Here is a 6,000-nt window from a genome sequence, read left to right on the forward strand (position 1 = left end):
GGAAGTTTGTATATAGCGTCATGCTGTGTAAACTTCGATATCGCGTTTCACGACTGCTTGAAGACTGCATTATTGAATGTGGCGCCATCTGTTGAGCGGAACTAGGTGGCCAACCAGTTGGGTCCGCCACAGGGTAACCTTAAGGGTAAGCTTGCTAAACTGTCGTTGGTGGAAGGCTGCGATTGCGTTGCAAACATATCGTTTTCACTGCGTGCATCCTTACCCCTTGCGTGCGTACTCCTCAACGAATTTCCCTATTTACGTGTATTCCCTAAATATGCCTGTCGATTACCCGTCCCTTTCCTTTTCGGCGGATAAGAAAATGACAGGTATAACTTAAAATAGTATTAGATGGTGTGTACTGAAATCAGCACCATCGTCAGTAGGTATCTAAAGTTCCCAACCTGCACGTGTAAATGAGACGTTTATCAGAATACCACACCGCGCAGTCCACACGTAACATTACAAAAGTAATAGTAGAAAACTCCTTTACAATTGTTTCTGAAAACACTTGAGCAAACTATTACATTTTCAAGCAGTAAGCTACGGCCGGGCAAGGTGCGCGCGCGCCACCTCGTAGCGATTTTAACGCCATAGTTATTACGTTTTTTTCCATGTGTGATAAGTGCTCAGATTCGGGATTGCGTAAACTTAATAAACTGTTTTACGGATTTACCTAAAACATTTATTTTCGGCCGTACCTTCGCGCGAGAAGGTAATTCCTGAATTATTTCTGCCGCGTTTTTTAAACAAGAATTTCAAAAATGGAAGATTACTTATTGCCGCGTCGCCTTACAACTTTTATAAAACCGAAGCATTCGTATTTTAAAATTTCGAAGAAAATAAATTCAAGATAATTTTTAAATGAAGTTTTCGGGTTTGGACATGCGACTTTTTGGGCATCACACGTGGTAACGGAAGCATCGAAAAGGTGATAGTAAGACGACCCGAGCGGAATGAGCAAACTTTCCTATACTAGTTTGTTCGCCCCGGCTCGTGTCGCCAAGCGTCACTGATCCTACGTAACGGTGAAAACTTGGTACAAGAGAACTTGGTACAAGAGAACTTGGTACAATAGAACTTGGTACTTACAAGAAAAAATGGTACATACTCGGCTGCAGCAATCAACGCTTCGGGACACGTGAGTCATTCTGATTGGTCGGACTTCTAACTTTAATTAATGTCCAATCATTTTTAACATTTCCATTTTTTTAAGAATTGGGAGTTACTTTTCTAAGGAATTGGGTAGTTTCCTTGGTCAAAGATAAATTATGAAATTGTGATCGATACGAAAAGTTTTTTTCTACGAATTTTAATAAAGAAAAATGTAATAATAAGTGCGACATTTTGTCACGTTTTTCTATGACGTCACAGGTTGCTGTTTCATACAAATTCCATAGTAATTTCGTGTTTTGACGTTTAGTAAAGAGTAACTGATTTGACTAGTTGGAAACTACCCTATTCTGGCTTTTTTATCTATTAGTATATTATGCAAGTATTTTTAATTTATTACCCGTTTGGTGCTGGTGGTCTACGGCACAATCTCAAATGCATGGACTTTTTTACTCTGTTTCTCCTTTGCGTTGACATGCCATCGTGGTGGTGGCCACACTGGATCGGATAAAAAAAAAGAACTTACGATTTTTTTGTCAAAATGACATTCTTTTGTTATACCAATCAATCTTCTTATCGTGTGGGTTGTAAGGTGGAATACCAACCTCATCAACCCTGGTTTCAGGGTTATTACTAAGCCGCCAAAGGCGCCTGACATAACTCATGTAACGACTACTCACTTACATCAGTAAGTAGTAACCGGGACCAATGGCTTAACGTGCCTTCCGAAGCACGGATCATCTTACGTTCGGACAATCAGATGATCCTGTTATGTCCTAACCAAATTAGGGATCACAAAGTAATTTTTGTGATATTTCCCCACCGGTATTCGAACCCGGGACCTCCAGATCGTGAGCCCAAAGCTCGACTACTGGACCACGGAGGCCGCAACGGATACCAATCGATAGAAATAATCAATACAATCAGCATTTAATACTTGTGTTTTTACCGAAAAAGAAATACCTAAGTATTTAATTATGATGACAAATGTGTTTTTTTACTATGAAATGAAAACTAAATTTCTCTGGTGCTCCAAGACCGGCAGCGATCCTGTCTTCTCGTGTCAAATGTTATATTCTATGACTGTTTAGATGTGATAAAGTGTAAAAATCACATCGATGGAGGTGGCGGTGGCTTTTTAGCATATTTCCAAGTACTGTTGAGCTTTATAATTCATACACTAGGTAATGAAATTATCTATAGTATAGTATTTGGTTAGCTGCGAATATAAAAATAAACAGTCCCCGACCAAACGACAGGATTAGCAGAACGTAGTGTGTAGCTCACTGGGACGGGCTAACTTATAAAATGCTACTTAGGTTCTATGACGATCTTGTGACGTAGCGAGTAGGCGCCGCTACTTCAAAAGCGCACCCCTGATGCCGGGCAGCAGCGGTATCAGTACTGGTTGGAGGCCGAGGAAATGGATTCTGGTAGGGAAATTGGTCGGTGTACTGCGGAACGGAAGGCGATTGGGGCAACCACTGTTCTACACGCCCTATCTATGGAGTAATGAAAATGGAGTAATGAAAATGGAGGCGATTACTCCACCGACAAGAGCGCAGCTCTTAAATAAAGAGAGAGAATGAAATTATCAACTAATTATGATTTTTTATGCGTCCACTGTTTACTAATTACATACTAATTATGTAAGTTCCTTTTTTTCAAATACGATCCAGTGTGTGGCCCGTCTTGAAGATCTTGACGCCAATCGCCAGATCCGAAAAACTCGACCCAAGCCCTCCACTACACTTATAACTCAAGTGGGACTCTCTATTGTGCTTCTTGCAACAGGACTTTCAAAACTAAATTTGGTTTTGCTAGTCACGCCCGCGCCCCTGCAAGAGCCCAGGGTAACACCAGCTAAGGGTATCGCCGTCGACGGATACGTCTGGGAGGACATCATTATTTAAGACAACGAGCCTGAGGGTGCCCAGTTGGGCGCGAACCTCGGCTCAAGGCGTCGTCTGAGAGGAAGAATATTTGAAAGAATCGACCTAGTGGGTCGATAGCGATAAGGGTTGTGAAGGACAGAATCATCACTAATATTTAAAAACATTTTGAGAATTCAAAATTAAGACGGAACTGTTTGTGTTGGAGTGTTACCGTTCTATACGTAGTATTACCTATTCCTTTTTCTATGCTGATGGTAAGCAAAGAGAAGCTCTGATAAGCAACGCAATGAGTCAATTTCGAATCAATTGCGACTACCATACTGGCCTACTAGGTGCCTTCACGCTTCGCTTGAAGGACCCCATGTTGTGTGAAAGAGAGAGCCAGATTTTCTTTCTCATTCCCCGTCGATATAGTAACTAGGATTGAGAAGGGAATGTTAGGTTGGTTTGGACACGTAGAGCGGATGAAGGATAATAGAATTGCAAAAGCGGTATATAAAGCGAAAGTTGATGGTAGGGCTGGCAGAGGACGACCGAGGACTTACGATGACCAAATTGGAGATGTCCTTAGAAAAGGTTCAATACGATCTACTCTGAACCGGCGTGCGTGTATGAAGCGATTGATGAATGTGGAGGAAGCAAGAGAAGTGTGTCAGGATCGAAGCAAATGGAATTCTATAGTCTCTGCTTACCCCGGTGGGAAATAGGCGTGAGTTTATTTATGTATGTATGTATGTATGTTCCCCGTCCCCCGTATCCCGTTTTTCACAGGGTCCGCTTACCTCACCTGAAAGATTTGACAGGTCCGGTTTTTACAGAAGCGAATGCGGGAATGTGGGTGAAACATTCGAAAAACGATTTCGAAAATCATAGTTTTAGGCCCGTGCCGGATTCGAACCTGCGACCTTACAGTGAGAGTCAAGTGTTGATCCAACTAAACTACCACGGCTCCGCTGATCTTCTTTAAATGTGGACTTTTTTAAAAGCTAACCAACCCTATAGAGTACAGTCATGAGCAATATTATGTACCCACTTTAGAACCCTGTCGCACTATCATATTTGACATTTAATGAGACTTACGGTTTGTTTTGTCAAAAAGGTTAATGTGACATGGTTTCAAAGTGTATACATATTAGTACTCATGACCGTACACCCCCGTCACTTACACAAAAACCTCATTCTTACCGTGTACCGCGTAACGAGTAAGTGCTAGCGATACACGTTTTTTCGTCACACACACACACACACACACACACACACACACACACACACACACACACACACACACACACACACACACACACAGTACGTATACGATAACGTCAATGTGTGGTGTCTGTGTAACGAGGTTGTTTGTATGAAGTGTCCAGGTTTGTGTCGTTAGGCAGCACAAGGTGTAAATGAGATACCTATGGAGTGTTCGGGTTGTGCATTCAGCGTGCCAGATGTGCGGGGACTGTAGCAGTATGGGGCAGTGCGGGGAGGTAAGTGTCCTTTCTACTTATAAGTAGTACTGGCCCCGATTCCTGCAGACACCTCCTAATTTTGTTTTAAGTTATACCCGTCATTTTCTTGTCCGCCGAAATGGAAAGAGACGGATGACTATCAACAAGTTAATTTAAAAATGAATGAATAACGCGTGCGAATAAAATAGGCATCTCGCTGGTATGCAATCCGTTTGACGTGCTGTCTACTTAATTCTTTCGGGTTATAGGCCGATGTAAAAATTTAGACGGTTGTTTTAGATTTCTGCTTAAAATTGACATGTATTCCATAAATTTTATACCCGTCCCTTTCTTTTTCAACGGATAAGAAAATGACAGGTGTAATTTAAAATAAAATTACTTGGTGTCTGCAGGAATTAGCACCACTATGTATATAAATCCTGCGGTATAGGCCTTTTCTTTATTATGCCATGAAATGTTCTCTTGTTCTCACGTTATCTACATATATCCTACCAACCTTCTCTACAATTAATAGAATAGAATAGAAATGGCCGGTTTCCAACTAGTCAAATCAATTACTTTTTACTAAACATCAAAACACGAAATTACTAAGGAAATTGTATGAAAAAGCACACTGTGACGTCATAGAAAAACGTGATAAAATGTCTGACTTATTATTACGTTCATCATCACCAGCCCATTAACGTCCCCACTGCTGGGGCAAGGGCCTTCCCTATGGATGGATAGGGAGATCGGGCCTTAAACCACCACGCGGGCCCAGTGCGGATTGGTGGTTATTAACGACTGCTAATGCAACCGGGACCAACTGCTTAACGTGCCTTCCGAAGCTCGGAGGAGTTCGAGATGAAATCTTTTTTTTTGTGGTCACCCATCCTATGACCGGCCTTTGCGAAAGTTGCTTAACTTCAACAATCGCAGACCGAGCGCGTTTACCGCGGCGCCACCGAGATCCTCATCCTCCATTATTACGTTATTTTTGTTTAAAAGTGCCCTTCTGCGCTATCTCGTCGCTTTCTATATATATCGTGAAAATATAAACGTGGTGAAAAAATTTACACAGTTGGCTCGACCATTATAGACAACAATACGGCTCACTGCCTTCACGTTGGTCTAACGGAAAGCTCAAAAAGTAAAGTAAGTGTGCGTACTTAGTTCATCTTGCAATGGAGTTACTTATGACTACATTGGGAAATAGTCGTCACCTTATGTTATGTAGGTAAAGCTGTATACTATACAAAGGTAACTTCCGTAAATAATTTCTCTGAAGTTATAATGGTGCTAATTCCTGTAAATACCAACTAATTTTATTATAAGTTATATCTGTCATTTTCTTATCCGCCGAAAAGGAAAGGGACGGGTAATCGACAAGCATAACAATAATATTTTACACACGTCAATTTTAAGCACAAATCTAAAACAACCGTCTTAAAATTTTACATTGGCCAATAACCCGACAGAATTAAGTTGACAGCACGTCAAACGGATTGCATACCAGCGAGATGTCTATTTTATTCGCAAGGGTTATT

Source organism: Pectinophora gossypiella, chromosome 13 (genome assembly GCF_024362695.1).
Source record: "Pectinophora gossypiella chromosome 13, ilPecGoss1.1, whole genome shotgun sequence".
Classification (NCBI taxonomy): Eukaryota; Metazoa; Arthropoda; class Insecta; order Lepidoptera; family Gelechiidae; genus Pectinophora; species Pectinophora gossypiella.